This window comes from Ammospiza nelsoni, chromosome 3, assembly GCF_027579445.1.
Source record: "Ammospiza nelsoni isolate bAmmNel1 chromosome 3, bAmmNel1.pri, whole genome shotgun sequence".
Taxonomy (NCBI): Eukaryota; Metazoa; Chordata; class Aves; order Passeriformes; family Passerellidae; genus Ammospiza; species Ammospiza nelsoni.
In genome coordinates, this window is record NC_080635.1 from 22,147,041 (window position 1) to 22,164,903 (window position 17,863).

The following is a 17,863-nucleotide window of genomic DNA, read 5'->3' on the forward strand; positions in this document are numbered from 1 at the left end:
AGGTAATTGTACACACTTTCTAGAATGTGGATTATTTTTGGGAAGTGGATAATTTTAAGTAAGTGTAGTTTTTCAGGCAAAAATAATTTTGCAAATTGTCCATTAGCTATGATGCACAACAGTATCTACACATAATTTCTAATATTCACATTGCTCTTAAGCCTACTTGATTTGGTGCGATATGTTCAACACTATTGGTAGCTTCAAACTTCCTGACAGTATTCCTACAGCGCGATGTGTTCCCTGCTCCTTTTGTCATTTACACCCCGAATCAGATGGGCTTCCCCACATCTGCCAGGTCCTGGGCATTTCGTGTAGTTACAAACCACCACGTTCTAGGCCAACTTCACGTTTTCTCCTGCTTGCAAAGCACAGAGGCATGACGGCGGCATCATGAGTGCTTTCCCATCACGGGTATTTTACCCTCTGTGCAGCTGGAGGAGCAGGGGTAACCACACTTCTCCAAGTGAGGGTCACACAGTAAGCAGGAGACCGAAAGTGCTGCGATGGGAAGAGCAGAAGCAAACAAAGGGAGGAATGGAGAGAAACGATGCTGTCGCGCAAGGCTGCAGGAGACGGACAGGGAGTTAAGGAAGGGCAGAGAAGTGGGTACAGAGAAGCAGGGCGGCACCGCACCTTCCTACGGGAGGGCTGGAAGGAGGATCTCAAGAGCTCCCAGGCCCACGCGAGCACAGCCTGTCCCAGCTCCCTGCCCGCCCGTTCCCAAAGCCTGTCTGGGGGCGCTTCCCCGGAGCGGGCCGGGCCGAGCCGTGCGCGCAGCCCCGCGGCGGGAGGGCCGGGCCGGGCCGGGGCCGGCCCCGCACCTGGCAGCTCTGCCCTCCTCGGGAGAGCCGCCGCCGGCACCCGCCCGGATTGGCAGGAGCCTGCGCCCTCCTCTTCCTCCCTCCTTTTCCCTCCTCCGCGGGGTGGGTTTCAGCCCTCCTCCGCCTTCCTTGGGGAGGGGGTAAGAGTTAGAAAAGAAAAAAAAAAAGAAAGAAAGAAAGAAAGAAGGAGAAAGAGAAAAGAAATCCCAAGTCGCGTCCCCGACGTCTCCGGGCCCCGCGGCCGCAGCGGCCGCCCCACATTCCTGGCATTCCTGGGCCGTGACTCCCCGCGCCGCCCCAGCCCCAGCCCGGCCCCGGCCCCGCCGCCTCCAGCTCGCCCGCCCGCCGGCCCCGCTCGCCCCCGCGGGACACCAGTCTCCTCCTCCCGCCCTGCCTCCCTCCTTCCCGCACCCCGCGGCCGGCAGCAGCAGCTCAGGGCGCCCGGCCCTCCGCGCCGCCACCGGCGGCCGCAGCGCCCTCCCGGCCGCCCCGCCGAAGTTCCCCGCGGTGGCCGGGCCGGGGCGGCGGAGCCGCTCTCCCTCCGCAGCGCCGGTGCCGGCGGCGGCCGCTGCCCGCGGGCCGGGACCGCGCCTCCCGCGGGCGCGCACAAAGCCGGAGCTGCCGCGCTGCCCAGCAGGTAAGGAGCCAACGCCGCCGAGTTCGCTCGAGTCCGGGCGCGTCCCCGCGCAGACTTTGAAAGAGCCCGAGCAGCGCCTCGCACTCGCAGTGTGCGGCCGGCAGCGTTCGCATGGGGCTGGCCGTGCGCGGCGGCGGGCTAGCACAGCTCCGCCGGGGGTGCCCGCTGTCTGTGAGCCTCCAAAATAGCCATGCTGGGGTCACAAATGCCAGTCCGTGACCTGCGATAAGCGAGCCTTGGACGGTCCGTCCAGCCCGTGAATTTAATCTGTTAGACACTCCGATAACACGGCATTTGTCTAGTAAATAGCGAGGGTCGGCTGTTTACAGGGCTCCGTGCTGGGCTGCCTCTATTTACATCGCGGCATGCCCGTGTCTGCCTTCCCTCCGCCCGGGGCTTTACCTTGCTCTTTGTTAGTTACAGTCAAGCCTAAACTGGCCGTCTTCCGCAAGTCTGTAACTCTGCCGAGTGCTGCAGCAAAGATCGCAGCGAGGCACAGAAGAGTGACATCTGCTCTCGTTTCTGATGTGGCAAAGTCGATGAATTGTTAAGATGTCAAACCAGCTCACTTTATTGGGGTGTATTTGGGACGAGCGTTACATAATGTATGTGTGGTATGTGGATATGATGTGTGCTGGAGCTTTCCTATCGAGGATGTTTTATCTCTCTGATTCACATGAAATATTCATATGTTTCCATTATAAGCAACTCTTTGGTCGTTTGTAACTTTAACAAGTGGGAACAGTGACCTGTAAAAGGCTCAGATTCGATATGTTGTTTCCCAAGAAGTTTTCTGGGATTTTTGGCACGTAGCCTGAAACCATAGAAGAAATGCTTTTACTAGAAGCTAGTTCTTTTTTCTTTAAACTCTATGCTACAGGGTTTGGTTATTCCAAAAACACTGTTACATGCTGCAGTTCTTCAGAGTATGGAAAAATATCCATAAAAAATGGCTCCCCCCCCAAAATCACAAGTCACCACCTGCCAACTTCCATATTATGAGAGGAGATAGCTCTTTTTGAGGAGAGATGTGAGGGGAGGCAGTCCCAACAGGGACTATGTTCTCATTATCCAGCTGAGAATGTCCCATCAAATACGAGTGACAAAATACAGATTAAACAGCTTTTGCTCTTGGCCTCTGGAGGTTTTGTTGCTGACATCTAGTAGTTGTTACGTGGTATAAAATAGAGCGTGTGTTGACATTATAGTAATGCCAATAAGCTTTAGGACCTGTTCTGTTACTGGCACTACTTGAACTCTTTCTGGTATCTTTAAAAGGCTGTGCCAGAGTTGCTTACAGACAGAGGGCACTTGTGTATATCTCACAGGTCGTGATACAAAACTTGGGAGCTTTGCAAACTTATGGGCTGAAGCACAGCCCATCAGCTAAAAGATAGTCCCTGAAATCTGCGGCAGAGCTTGTGGGCCATCAGTTCTGCCAGTGCGTTTGTGTGTGAGAAGCTGTATAAAGTATGTCTGCCTTGATGCATGCTCAAGGAATCCAGTGGTGCATACCAAGGCCGGAGCGAGGTCTGCTGAGCTGATCTCTGTACTGAGCAATAAGAGCTTTTGTATGTACATTATATTTAGAGTTTTACACGTGCCTTTTAAATGTTTCTGTAATAGTAGCAGAAGTGGCTTTGGTGCAGCGTTGTTCGTGAGGGTTAATTAGCAACCAGTGTTAGTACTAATGACTGACTTTTCTCCTGGTCATTCTTGTCCAGCAGAAGCCCATGAGTCAGTTATTGTAACTTAGGTATGGAATGGCTTTCTATGAAATGCATCTACTCCTGTGCACTTAGCAAATTGCTTTGGCCAATTGCTTTGGCTCCTCCAATCATGGAGAAAGTATTTTACATATATACGCACAAATAGAGTTGTGTGCATAGTTCTGGTAACTCTATGGCTTCCTTTTTCTATGTTTATAGAGCTGAGCCAATCTGCTGCTCTTCGTTCTGTTTCTCATCATATGCAGTGAGGCTGTGTTTGATTAATTGTTACTGAAGTACTCATTTTAATATGGATTTACATTTAGCATAGGTATATGCAGTATGAAAAGTGTACTTGAACTCCATCTCCTCATCTGGAAGCAAATCCTCTGTTGCAAGGGTTTGTCAGCTGAGGGGGAAACGTATGAACTGCTGGCAGTGTACGACAGGTACAAAGTTTTCAGCAGGCAGTGCTGCTCAGCAGCATATACATCCTAGTCCTGCAAAGACCCACCCATGTGTTTCAATTTACCTTGCCTTTCAAATGCCTTTGAAACCATGGGATTTCTTTTATATATGTAATAATAAAGGTGTATACAAGTCCTTGCAGGAGCCAGGCTATAATACTTAGTATGCAGTATATTTGTGCGTGTGTATTCAGCTCAGTTGTAAGAAGATTTCAGTAAAGGCCTAATTTTTATGCTGAGCAGATGCCATAGATTTTTTTTTATGTCCACTGTGAAGTACAGCATACCTTCGCCTATTATGCTTTGTGGAGTTCCATTGGAACAGATCCTGATCTTTGAAAATAAAGCAGTACCATGTAGATTTTTCTCCTGTGAGGAGGGGGAGTATGGTGCAAGATTGTCCACAAGATTCTCTGAAGTTTTATGTGAAAAAGTCAGGTTCCTCTTTTAAAATCTACTGGTTTTCTATTCAGAAAGCTGCTGCCTTCACCTATGAAATTGTTAAAAATATATATTAAAAAGCAAGAATTAAAGAGTAGCTCCTAAAGGAATGGAGGTAGACTGGAGCTGAAGTCCATGTTTGTGGTAAAAATGCGATTTTGTTTTCATTCTCTAAACCCTATCCTCCTGTGCCTGGTGCAGGGGACCTTAGAATTCAGTGTGCTGGTGCAGCTTCCTCTGGCAGTGCTGGATCCAGTCCATGTCCAGAGCAAGTGTAGCCTGTCCCATGGGGTGCCCCTGCTCTCCTTAAAGCCTTTTGCTTTGCTGTGCACATGGAGCTGAAGAGGTGACCGGTGAGGAGACATGTCACACCTTCTGAAGGAACAGGGCTCCTCACCAATGTGGAGATAGCCCCAGGAGAAGGAACTGCACTCCATGACACTTCCCCTTTCCTCTGGGCTGTCAGCAGGAATGAGGGGAAATCAGGAATGTGAAAGGAATTAAGGACACAAAATTATGGTGCAGCACAAAAAATGTAAAAAGAAGTGCATATTTGTTCTAAAATGTATTTCCTACCTTATCATGGCTGCCCTAATAAGCAGTTAAACATATTGTCAGCTATGTGTGAATACCTAAGTGACTGTAAATTTAGCTAATATTAAGAAGGTTTTCTGACCAAAGGAATTTTCTGGAGGATGTTGGGTATATGACATAATGGATGCCTGCTGGATTGGAAAGAAGAGAATGCTGGCCCCTCTGATGTCCTGTGGCCATTGTGACAGTCCTATTTTTTGCTCATATAAAGAGTTTAGGTACCAAGCTTTGCTCAACACCAAGCACGTCTTCTGGAAACTGCAACTCTTCTTTCTAATTCTCACTCAGTCTACCTGTCCTTATGACTAAGAATACTTTTTTATTTTGTCAGTAACAATGTAAACCTAAAATTACATTATGTGATGTATAAACACCTCTGAAAAGAGGGTGGTGAACATGCATGTTGGTGATCTAATAAATTAGATGAATGATGGTGTGCCAAAACTTGCTAATGATGCAAAAGTATTTGGATTAGGCAAGATTGAAGAAGACTGAGAAATTGTAAAGGGAATCCAAGAAAGCTGGGCGAAAGGGAAGCTTAGCAGATGATGTTGATAAATTCAAGAATATGCATGTAAGATGGAATAATCAAATTACTTATTCATGTTACTGGATTGTAAATTAATTATATTTATTAAGGCCGAGAGGAAGATTTCAACAATGCTTTATTTGAACTTGTGCACCTTCTTAATGCTTAGTGTTGGGCAGAAGAAAAATGCCACAGTTGTTTTGCAATATTGTATTAATGACACAAAGGATGTTATTAAATGGGTGCTCAAATTCACCTGGAATAATCAGTTTGTGGTCTCCTATGTGATTGAAAAATATTCATATGATGCTGAACAGAAAATATTCCTGTAGGACTCTTTCAAGGGGGTCAGTTAGAGGAGGTAGGATGTATATGTGCAAAATAGTGCTTGACCATTACCCTTTGATGCAATGACTTGTTAGAGGGAGTAGTTTGAAAGACAAAGTGTATAATGCTTCTAAATCACCATTTCCGGTGTATATGCTGCCAAAGGAGATCTTGTAAACCAAAGCCTGTTAGGGTGAACAGGATAGGTGTTCCTAGGGACAGGAAGAACAGTCACAGCTACAGTGAAGGGATGTTAGCTGGCCTGCTCTAGGGTGTAAATCAGCCCCATCTGAGGGACTGAGAAATTTCTCTTAGGACAAATGATGCTATATGTGCCTGCTGTGATATTTTGTATGTTTTCTTACAGGGTAAGCTGCTCTCAGAAGAAGGGTATTGGGCTGATGATTAGACACTCTATAGTAATTTATTTTCTCTATTGTACTGTGAATGATGCTGATTTTAATTACATATTCATGCAGGGAGAATTGAAAGATTAATTTATTTGTATATGCTCAGGTTTCATGGAAAGCATGTCTTAGACACTAGGTCTAAAACACATAAAGTTTGATGTTTTAACTTCTTGAGATGTGCTCTGCTGTGGCCTGGGTTGGCATAGAGAAGGGCAGAAGTGATGGTTAGGCTTCATTTAAAAGGCAGATAGCACTGCATCTGTTATTAGTCAATTTGGTTATGATTTCTAGTATGTTTTCTGGTGGACAAAGGGTATTTTAAAATTTGGGTAGTTAATAGTTTCGATTTCTGTATCAGAATGATAGTTTTGTGGCTGTGAGAAGCACAAGGACTGGTTTATGGAAGTAACTACATCTCTTGCAGCTTAGTGGGTGTTTCAAAGAAAATGCTGTCAAAGCAGTAGTATACCCACACCATGGTATACTTGATTCTTGCACGTCTATCAGCTGGGGGAAAGATTGATTTAGTAGCAGGCATTGTGATTGATCTAACAATCAGCACCTCATTAACAGATTAGTGTGTGTAGTGTCTAACATAGTCAAGAGTTGTCTGTAGAAGTTTCAGGAAACTATGCTGTAGCTTAAAAAATAAGAAGCCAGGACTTGTGCAACTTTTAGGTGGTCTAACCAGGCAGAATGAGCTGTCTTACAGCCTCCCTGCCTTGCAGCTATCTGCAAAATAAAATGTGGACTGACTTTGCCTTCCCTGTTGAAAAAGCTGAAGCTGTGTGAAGGGAGCCTCACACTGCTTTTTGAACTTAGCGAATAAAGTTTATGGGAAGGCTGTCATTTGTAAGGGTGCATAAAAGTGATGTTCTCTCCTGGGACATTCTTTGGCCATTGGGCTGGATTCGAAGCATATCTCTCTGAAGGACAAAGGGTAGGGCCTTAGCCCAGGAGAAGTTGGCAGTGTAGGAGAAGCAGGAGGTTACCAGTAGTTGTTTTAACTTGTGTTTGTGAAATTCTTTCTTGTTTTTACAACTGAGAAAATAGTTTACATTCCTAAGGTTTTTGAGATTAGCTCTTATCATGGAACTCCTTCTTTTGAGAGGAGGCATTCACTACCTTGTAGATAAAATGCCTTTAGGTTTTTATTGGTGATGATAATTGAGCCAGGTTTTTGGACAAGCCTGGGCAAAATCAGGGGACTTTGCCAATCAGAGATTCAAGAGATAGAAGCCAGATCCTGTTTTTGATGTCTATTGCTGGTGCCATTTTGATTTTGACCTCTTCACACAGGATTTTCATTTGTCCTTTTCAGTGCAAAGTGTGTCCTGTTGGTGGTGGAAACCCTGCATTTTCTGGGTATGTGATATGCAGTGCTTATCTCAGGTGCTTTCAAAGGGAGACAGTGTGTAAAGGAATTTCTACACAAAACATTGTGCCTGTTGTTTACCAGAACAGAGGGAGAGGAGAGGGGAAGGCAATGGTATTTAGCCTGAATTTGCCTTGTGCTGAAGTGGAGTGAAACTTCTGAGGTCTTCAGATGGATCAGGCCTTGAAAGTCCTACCCCAAACATAGAAAAGAGGCATTTCAGGGCCAATCTGAGGTCTCCATTGAGAGCTTTGCAAAATGCCCATATGAACAGACCTGCCTCAGGAAGAAGATCCCTGATGAGCTTTAGGGGTGGGAATTTATTTGAAAGGTTCTGGAAAATGAGCATCTGAAATGATGATGTTTTTTCTTTTATTTTTCTTGTTTTTCCTAGTTGGGCATACTTTTAAGAGCTACTGAGTGTAATTGATGTCTATTTACATTCCTTATAGTGTTGTGAAGATTCAGCCTGTTTAGGAAGATGCTTTGGTCAGCTTAGCAGATAAAGAAATCGTCTGCTAATTGAAGGGGATAGCTGGTGTAGTCTGCTGCTGGTAGACAGAAATATTTATTGACAGATCTTCAGAGCTCCCTCAGTTTCAGAATGGAGGGTGCACAGGGCAAGTTTCTGCTTGTGAATAAAACAACTCATGTAGACATATTTGAGTAAAGTTCCTGTGATTCCTCCCACCTCTGCCAAGACTGTGCTGTGGGAATCTGTGACAGCAGAGGAAGCTAAATCACAGTATTGGTGTGCTGCTGTTCCCCACTTCGTTGTGGTTGACAGTGACAGGGTTTTTTTTGCAAGTTCTCTTCCATGTATCCATGTTCCCCTTTTTTGGCTTGGTGCCCCAAAAAGCATCAGTGCAGAGCTGGAAATCTTTGTAGAAGAGAACTGAAATATTGCAGGAGAGCATTATTGAGGTGAGATAACATTTAAGATCCAAATGGTAAGTATGTTGATTGCCAGCAATTTCACTTCCTTTTTTTAAAAATATCTTTCTTTCTGACAAGGGGGAAATAAAAGCTTTAAATAAAATTTAAAGATTAATTTTATTTTAAATTTTTGCATATTTTAGGGCTTTTGCTATGCAGTTTGATGTTGCATGCTACTTAACATTATCTACAAAGTGTTTAAATATAATATTGTATATGGAGAAATACATCTCAATTTATAAGTAATGTTTTTGCATTCCTTTCTATATTGTAGAATGTACTGGGAAGTTTACAAATAGGAAAAGACAAAATACATGTTTTGAATTCTGTCCTAAGAAAGAGGAGAAGAAATGGTTTGGTGCAATAGCAAATGGAAATGCTGGCCCGTATTATTAAGGATTTTGGTTTCTTTGGTCATAGTCTGCCCTCTGAAGCTGGTTCACCTCTTGAAAGCTTTTCTGGTTTTTCGCATTTGATTAGGAAATTGCCATGCGCATTTGAATATGCAAATTCAGAAATGCAGATTTATACTTCAGTAATTGAGACAGTTGTTTTGGAAGAAAATTACTGATACCACCTCAGGACTTGCTTGACTTTGTGATGAGCATTTCTCTGAAGCTGGAATGAAAAGAAGCACTGGTAAGGAGAATGCAGTAGTGGGGGTGGGAGATCTCTGCTAGCTGTGTGTTAGTTTTGCTCTAGCTGCTCTTGTTCCTTGCTGCTGATGTAGTACCCTAAAACTGTTGGTCACAGAATGGCTCTGAGTTCTTGTAGTGTACATTTGTATATAACTTTTCACTGCTGAAAGGGTAAATTATTACTCTGCATAGGTTGAACTTTTAAAACCTTATCTAACGATGGCCCAGTTGTCTCTTTTGATGTACAGATGGGTTTATCCGGAGAGACTGATGTAGTCATGCAGTTTTTCCTTGAACCTGACTCAGGTATGAAGACTGCCACCCATGCACTAATTAATCTGTCAAAACATCTGACAGATTGGGGTGGGTGCACATTGGAGACAATTAGTCATTTTGTCTATTAGTTAATAATGTCAACTTCAGTTGATGTTATATAAGGTTTCTTACCTACCTTTGTAATAATTTCAGCTTGTGTTACTGTAGAAGTTTGTTAACACATGGCTTAACTTGCATGTTAGCTTTGTGTGGCCAGTGTCCTTTGCAAGTATCACCAGTTCTCTGCATGCAGCTGTGAAATTCTGCATTTCCTACCCCCATGCATTCAACAACACACTGCAATGCTCATGACTGTCTGGACTATGAGCTGGTGATAATAAAGTCCTCTGCATGTAAATGTGTTCAATAAGAGGGGCATTCAACTAACGTCAGGTAACATTGTCCACTGTTAAATGCCACTTAATTTTGCTTTCTCTGCTCCTTTAATAGTGTAGATTTATAAAGTAATTTATTTTTTTACTTGAGGCAGAATCAGAGCAAGCACATTTGTCTCTTCATGTTGTATGTTTCAATCGAAGAGAGCAGCAGAGGATGGGACAATGACAGTGAAGGATAATCTCCATTATTCCAATAGTTTCTTATGATTAAGAAAACAGATTTGTGTGTGTTTATCTAAAGAAGGCTTTTTACCACAGCCTGAGTGCCCTGTGGCAGTGGTTTTGAAAGCAGATCGTGTTCATTTTGTTGAGTGCCTTTTGCAAAGGTTAAGATATGTGAATGAAAATAACATCTAAAACTTACACGTTGAAAAGGACCCTTTGGTAATACAGTTAATAAAATAATTTTATAAGTTCAAGGCAGAATCTAGATTGGTTATTAGGAAAACTTCCCAATAATAAGCTGTATGATTTCTAGTTATTAGTTTCTTAGGAATAGCTCTGTTGTGGGAACTGTGCTAAAGTAAGATGCAGCAGTCCACTGAAGCATTCACTGAAGAGTCAGTGTCTTTGTCAGAAAAATGGACAAGGTTCTGGCTTTGTAATCAAAGAGGTCACTTTCTCCATAGTGGTTTGAAATAATAAAGTATTTTTTAATTTAAAAACCTGTGATATTAGCTCAAGTAATTGTTATTTTTTGCCATTCTTTTAGAGATAAAGATGAATGGGGTTACTGACCTTGGGGAAAAAATCAAGGGTTTTTGGTTGTTTTGTGAGGTTTCTTTTTTTGCTTAAGTGTTGGAACCCATTTTTTAGCAAAGGATCTGGTAAAATGGTGGTATAAAACCAATCCAGAAATCTTTAAGTAAGTACTTTTGGCAGTGCAGTGTTTTGGGGCCTTCATGAACAAAGTGACCTCCTTTGCAGTACTTCATACCTTCATACCTGTACTTTGGTAGACGCATTTGTTTTATCCTGAGGCATTTGACAGGCCATGCATTCATCCCCCCATGTGTGTTCCTGCCCTGCCTGTGGCTGTGTTGAGGTGTGATGCCCAGGAATGTTTCACCTTGGCCACGCTGGGTGCTTTGTACACCACGTTCCATCGGGCATCATTTGACCTCCTCTCTGCAACGTGCTCCAAGCAACGTCCTAAATGCCTGTCACAGAGAGCCAGCATGGATAGGAACTGTTTGGGTGATGACTTAAATGTAGATTTCCTTCACTGTTATCTCGGTGAAGCTATTGTACTGGTGTGTGTGGTGATTTCTGTGTACAGCGGTCAAACCTAAAAGAATTTAATCAGGGTAACAAACTGATAGGGCTGAGTATCAAGTGCTAACTGCACAGAAAGGGACTCTGCACCCAACAGTGCAGAATCTCTTCTGGATGTTGTTGTCAGTGATGGGTGTTCTGTTAAGTCTTTATGCGGTGATTCCTCTACCCATTAGGAAAAGAGATGGAGGAGAGCTTGAAATGTTTGTGGGGTTTTTGTAGGTTTGTTTGGTTTTAAAACATATCCCTATAATGGTAGAGATATATAGGAAAGGTAAATGAAGTTTATAAAATAACAAAGGTATATGGCTTTTAAGAGTAGTCCTGTCAACAGATGAAGAGCATTAATCCATAGTCTCCCAGGTATGATTTGCTTTATTATGGACTGTGAACAATTGTGCTGCAAGCTGCCTATCACCAAAACAGTTGTGGCATTGTGCACTGGATAAGTGGTGTCTAGACATGACCGTGAGCTTTACCTCTGCAGTTTGTATGTCTCAGAAGTTAGAAATGTTTTTAGGACACTTTGAAATACTGGAATCAATTATGTTATTTCATTGTAGCAAGGCTTTAAAGACTATGTGTCAAATCTTTCATATTTTCAGTGTTTTCTATACTTTTATATCTTCTTGTCTTAAGGAATATGACAATGAGTGGTGGTTTTGAAGATTTGGTGGAATGTTGAGCAGAAGATGTTATCAGGTGTGTGGAAGCAGTTTGTGTACTAAGTTTGTTCAAACATAGATGCTCATGAACAGTGAGAACTCTACAAGGATAAAGTGCAAGGTCAGAGGAAATTAAACACAAAAGAATGCCTGATTGCCATGTCTGCTGAGACTGAGCACTTATTACACTATCCTTGTCCTGCCAGGATGATGATGATGACAACTGTGTCCTATGTCCTTTGACCAGAATCATAGAAGGTCCTGAGTTGGAAGGGACCCACAAGGATCGTGGAGTGCAACTCCTGTCCCTGCACAGGATGAGATCCGGAATTACACCATGTGTCTGAGAAGTTGTCCAAACACATCTTAAATTGTCAGTCTCAGTAGATTACAAGGCAGAGGTAACTGAGACTTTGTTAGGTTAAATTCAGCCCTCCTTTGGTGGAGGAGCAGTGTAATTAGACTAAAGGGGCTCAGAGTCTTGTGCAAGAGGAGCTCTACAATACACATGGCTTCTAAGATTCAGAAGGTGAAGTGTTGCAGTTGGGTACATCCTGGCACTGTAGGACACCTCACATCATTTTGTTACGTGCCAGGAGTGCGGAAAATTACAACTCAGTTATTCAAGTCCATAGTAAATCTGGTTAATACCTCATACCTCTGACACGTCTGTCAGTGTGGTATCACAATTATTTACCTTGGCACTGTAAGCTCCAGGCAGGAAGTCCAGTTGGTGAGCACTGCACCCCCAGGCCTCCAGCGTGGGCTTGCCAGCCCTGCTGCCACTGGCACAGCTGGCAGCCCTGCTTACCTAACCAGGGATTCGTGTGAGCTGAGGTTTGCAGCATCAGGACACCAGTTTGCAACAGGAAATTGCACTTCCAAAGGTGAGTGTGTGAAAGGGATCAGTAACTCCTGACAGCTTGTACCAAACTAAATTCTGTTGGAGGTTATTACCTGCCAAGTTGGGTGCTGTGATTTTATTTGAAAACAAGAGGCTGTAGCAGTAAGTGTGGTGTGCTTACCCCAAGTTCCTTTCACACACTTTCTAGCTTCGTCTGGGAATAAGTAAACACCTAAAATAATCTCTGGTTTTGTCATCTCTTTGGTAGCGTGCTTGCTTCCTGTATTGTGGAAGTTATCATTAGATTAGCTGTGTTTAAGCTTCCTGTCTCACCAGGGTTTTTTCCATTATTTTTACAATCTCTTTCAGGAGATACTAGTATCATGTTTCTGTAATAAAGGTTTCACTTAAATTATGCGTTGGGATTTTTTTTTCCTGTTGTTTTTTAAAATTTTTTCTCTATCCACTTTCCTTACTTTGTCTGAAATATCTTTTCAACTCTGATACTTAAACATTTTTTTTTTAAATAATTTAATGGCAGATGCTATTATAATAACATGCAGGCCAAGAAAACATAATAGAACTTCTGTCTGCAATTGGTGTGGTTACATAAATGGTAGAAAAAGCTCAACCACCTGTTTAGATGTATTGGCACTTAGTCTTGCTCTTGTGAAGAAATGCTGTTGTTTAAATAGGTGACCCTGAAATTGTGAACTTTGGCTGAGAAAATAAATAACTGAGATGGACAGTGTCATGTTTGGCTCTTCTAGTGTAGAAATTGAATACACAAGTCTGGAAATACATAATCTTTAGTATATTCTCTTACCATTAGGCGTGAAAACTGTGGCCACTGAAAAGAATGGAGTTTTGGAATTTTACATGTGCTCATTTACTTATCAAACTAAAAGGTAACACTCAACCTGAGGTTTTTTAAAGCAAAAAGTGGAGCTGAATTTTCAGAATGGTGAGGTAGAACTTCCTCAGGTTGGTTCAACCTTAGTTAGATCATGGGCAAACATTTTGCCATTGCTGGGAACCCTGCTCGACCTTCTGCATGTCCCTCATGGTTAAGTCTCATTTCCCACTAAGAGATACCATTGGCTTGCTAGGGTGTATGTTTGCCTGAACTGTTGGGTACAATTGCACTTTTTAGTGTAGATGAACATTGGATGTGAAAGTGTTTAGGCTTGTCTTTTGCTTTTACCCTTTGATAAAACTTTTTTTGGCTTTGCAAGTGCAGCTGTTGTCTTGCCAATTGATGTGTCTTTATGGATTGCACCTCAAGTCTTGTGTTACTGCTGTAGAATATACACTAGATCCTTTTGTGTTTTTACCTTCAATTGTATTACTGATTTTGGGAGTTACTAGGTTAATATTTAGATTTTTGTCATATTCTATTTTTGGGGGTGCCAACTACTTTCTTGATTCATTGCAAGCTAATAGATACCTAAAATGTTCCATAAGAGTTTCTTTCTGTGCTCATTGATTAATTTATTGTATCATCTAGGCTGTTGCTAAATATGTACCTGTAGTGCATTTGGGAGAGTTTTGCCCAACTTAATACCAGCATTCACATTAATTCACTAACTCAAGTCTCTTTTTTCCTAAGCTCAGCAGCAGTTTTGTGCAATAAAATCTTGATCTTGCTTCATAATGATGAAGCTTCTCCTTTATAGTAACTGTCATTTAATTTATTTGCTTCTAAAAGCTATGTGCTATTTTAGTAAATGGCATGTTTATATTTTGAATTTCTGGCCTATGACTGCAGTAATGAGTAGCCCTTTCCTTTCTCTTGAACGATAGTTTCTGGCTCATCCTAATTGATTACTTTCACTCATTTGCTGATGTTGTGCTCTTCATTTGAGCATCATTGTCTTGGTGGTAATTAAACAAAAGCCCAATTAAGTCTCCCGCTATACTGGGAAGCAGCTTGCCAGAATTTGACAGTACAACAAAGGACATTTCAGTGACCAATTTCTTCAGAAGGAAATCTCAGTGGAGGTCTGGAAAGCAGCACATGTGATTTTAGACACTATAGCTATCATTTTAAAATTGTTTTAAATCCATGGCTGAGCCTTCTGCTCTGTTCCAAAGATGTGACTCAGAACACTACTTGTGCTGGAGAGCTAATTTCCATCCGCTGACAACGTGAAAGCCCTCTTGAAACATCATATTTCCAAAGCAAGCAAAGTGAGAGCAAGTAACCTCTTAGCTTCTTGGAGTATTTTTCAACATAGGGCTTATGATAAAAAGACAGGATTAAAAATTTTCTTTGTTTATCCGAAATACAAGCCTGCAAATCCTACTTAACTGAAGCTATTGTAGTTATTGCTCTTAATATTTTTGTTTCAGAAGCTGTAAATTGGAAGAGCCACTTTAGAACTGGAAAAAGAAGAATTAATTAGAACCATGTTTTTCCAAACTGAGCTGTGCATGGCTGGCATTCATACTGCTGAGTAAAGTGTCTTGAGAAAGGGGAAGGAACACACGAGATGAAGAGAAAAATGACCCAGAAGAGCCTGCTTTGACAGGACTCTAAGATAGTCACAGGTCCACTGCCTCACCACATGAAAACTTTTAAAATGTATGAAAAGAGAATTTCAATTGAGTCCCCAGCTCTCTCTCTTTTACTGTTAACTTTTTCTTTAATGCCACAGCTCTGTATCATTGTATATCAAGACCAAGACAATAATTGTTAACAGTTCCAAGTACGTGTGTACATTATTATGTTTGATTTCCACCAAGCTATAAACACTCTTTGTCCTTTGCCTATTACAAGCTATTGGCTTGGCTATTCCTTGTGGACAGGAAAGCTGTGTTTAATGCTTTGTAAAGTGGCCATCAGTTCCTTGCTTTTATCTCTGTTCAGCATAAATTATTTTCAGCAAGGCCACAGAAACGTTCTGGCCAAGATTTGCAGGTGCCCCTTGTGGAGAGCTGTTTCAGGATAAAGGCTTAATCTTGCTGTGTCTTTCCTCCCCTTCTCTCATTTCTTCTCTCCTTGAAGAATACTAATCCTGAATGATAGGAGGGCCCATGGCTGGTGGCTGGTCTCCTCCCTCCTCCATGGCTCACTTCTGTTGTTGTTGTTTTGGGCTTTTTTTTTTTTTTTTTTGTCATTTTCAGAATTAACCCTCAACTGGATAGGCTGAAGGATATTCTTTTACCCTTAAGCTTGAAAACTTTGTGTGCGCTGCCACTGCAATATTTCTAAGGGGAAATTCAGCCCCTAATTATCAAATTAGATGCACATTCTGGTTCTTTGGCATGACTTTACTTCTGCCCATCTGTTAGGTTGGCACTCTGCCCTCTCAGAAAGTAGCCGACCAGTTTCAGCTGAGCAGAGGAGCCAACCAAAGATGGGTTAAGAGAGGCAGCCCGCAGAACACTTTATGTTCTATTCCTCTTGCCAAAAGCTCTTCCTGTTTGCAAACAATGTCAGCTTAAGCCCATATGCTTCATTACATGGGATGACATCTGTGGAGACAGATGCAGGGATGGCAATACAAATGACATTTGATAAGGAAGGGCATATGTTATGAAACCAGACACCACTATGAGTTTAAGACCCTGTCTGTGCTGCACATGCATACAGAAGAATAGATTGCGTCTGTATTTCAGTGTGTGAGTGCATTCATAAGCCCCACGGTTGGGCTTCTGAAGTGCATCATTGTTCAAGATTTGTGCAAGGTGTACCTGCAGTTTTGCGATTCGGTTGTTGCACTTTATTAGCTGAGGTCAATATTTTGCTTCAGCACTCTCTGAATGGTCATGTGCATTAAGGGTCCAGTAGTTTGCACCATGTAAAGAAACTGGACAATGCCAGTGTAAAAGGAGTTTCTTCTAGCTGAGGATTCTGCTGTGAAATGCCTTAATGAAGGATTTCCAAAGATCCATTTTAGCATTTAGAAATTAATTATTTGTGTGTGAATGTTACATGACTGGGTAGAAGAGATGTAAAACCTCTTCCTTTGGCACAGTCTCTTTGCCCCTTTGCTAAATTTTCCTTTTTCACCAGGGGTCAGCTTTGTATCTAGAGCTCCTCTTCCTCAAACACCTCTGCTTTTTAGCACCCTTTTCTTGTTCTTCATATTGCTCAGGCTGATGGAGAAAGTAGCAAGTTTTCATTAAAGAGCCTTTGCACAAAATCTGTTTTAACAATTTTAAGAACAAATATTTACATTGAGGAAATACATTCTATTGGTTTGGAGCACAAACAAAAATAAAAAGGTGACATTTGAAATATATGCCTTATCAGCCATACTTGGAGACAATATTTTCAGTATTGGGCTGAATGGAAAACACACTTTTTAAAGAAAATGAACAAGTATTGGCAAAGGCCACTCTTCCATTAAAAAATAAAAGTAACTTGCACATGAGTATGTTTTTCATACCTTTTAATGGAGTTAATATTTGTTGTTTACAAACCTGAGAATGTTTTTTGGTGCTTTGTCTGACTTTTTGTTGAAAAGCATTTATCCAAGTCACATTATGTATTTGTTAATTCAGATACTGTAGGACTGTAATAAATAGTTGTAGGTGACTTGTAATTTTTCATTCATTTAGATTTATTTCTTGAGCATTTCCTGGAATGGTGACACTCTTTCCTTGGTAGCTTAAGGGCAATGTTATTTGCTGGCTAAAAGACCTCCTAAAATGTATATAGCTGTTAAAGACTTGGACCAAATGTGGCTTGTTGAATTTGTAGTGTTGTGGTGGGGAAACCCATCTGGAGGAAGAGGATTTCCTTAATCATAGTGATACAGTCACTTTCTCTGCACAGCTTTTTTGTTTTGCACTTCAAAAAGGATAATTTCACTTCTAGATTGGATTAAACAAAGGAATTCTCCAAAGCATTGAGGAGTGTTGGTTTCTCTGGTTGGGCTTATTAAGAAACTTTAAGCACCTCATTTTCTTATACCTCTTGGTTGTTTTATCTGCAATAAAGGGTTAATAGTAATGATGATAATAATATCTGGTTTCTATTCTCCCTGTCCCCTGCATTCTGTGAAATATTTTTTTCTGTATACTCCAAGGTGTTTCTCAAGTTACATTTGTTAACTTTTCCCTTGAAGTGTCACCCCACAGAAGGTGAAAATAAATGCTTCCCTTTTTCCTTTTATAAATTGGCTTAGTAGCTGCAAAATGTGATTCCTGGTAATTGTGCATAGTAGATGAAGATTCTGAGCAAGTAAAAAGGATTAAATTGTAGAGACTGAGATGTGTACTGGCATTTATTTTCTCACTTATTAAACTGCTAAAAATTCAGGGGTTTTTTGTAAAAGGAGCATTTTTGTATTAAATTTCCTGGATCTTGCAGAAACAGAGTGCTTCTGGTGTGTTCAATGCCAGTGTTTTTATGCAATTTGCAGAAAAATTGGTGTTACATTGCAAGAGGTTGAGGATGCCCTTATAATTACTTTGTAAAATTTTTTGGTACAAAAGCCTGGCTTTAGTCTGCTGTGCTTTGTTGTGAATG

General features: G+C 41.7%; 1 protein-coding gene across 1 annotated transcript in view; it reads left to right on the forward strand.

Annotated features, from left to right (window-relative positions):
• Positions 1-1,391: 1,391 nt before the first annotated feature.
• Positions 1,392-17,863, forward strand: part of PTPN14 (protein tyrosine phosphatase non-receptor type 14) — a 110,092-nt gene continuing 93,620 nt past the window's right edge. The window contains exon 1 of the mRNA XM_059467334.1: positions 1,392-1,461. The gene's annotated coding sequence lies outside the window, so the exon portion shown is untranslated. The remainder of the gene's footprint in view (positions 1,462-17,863) is intronic.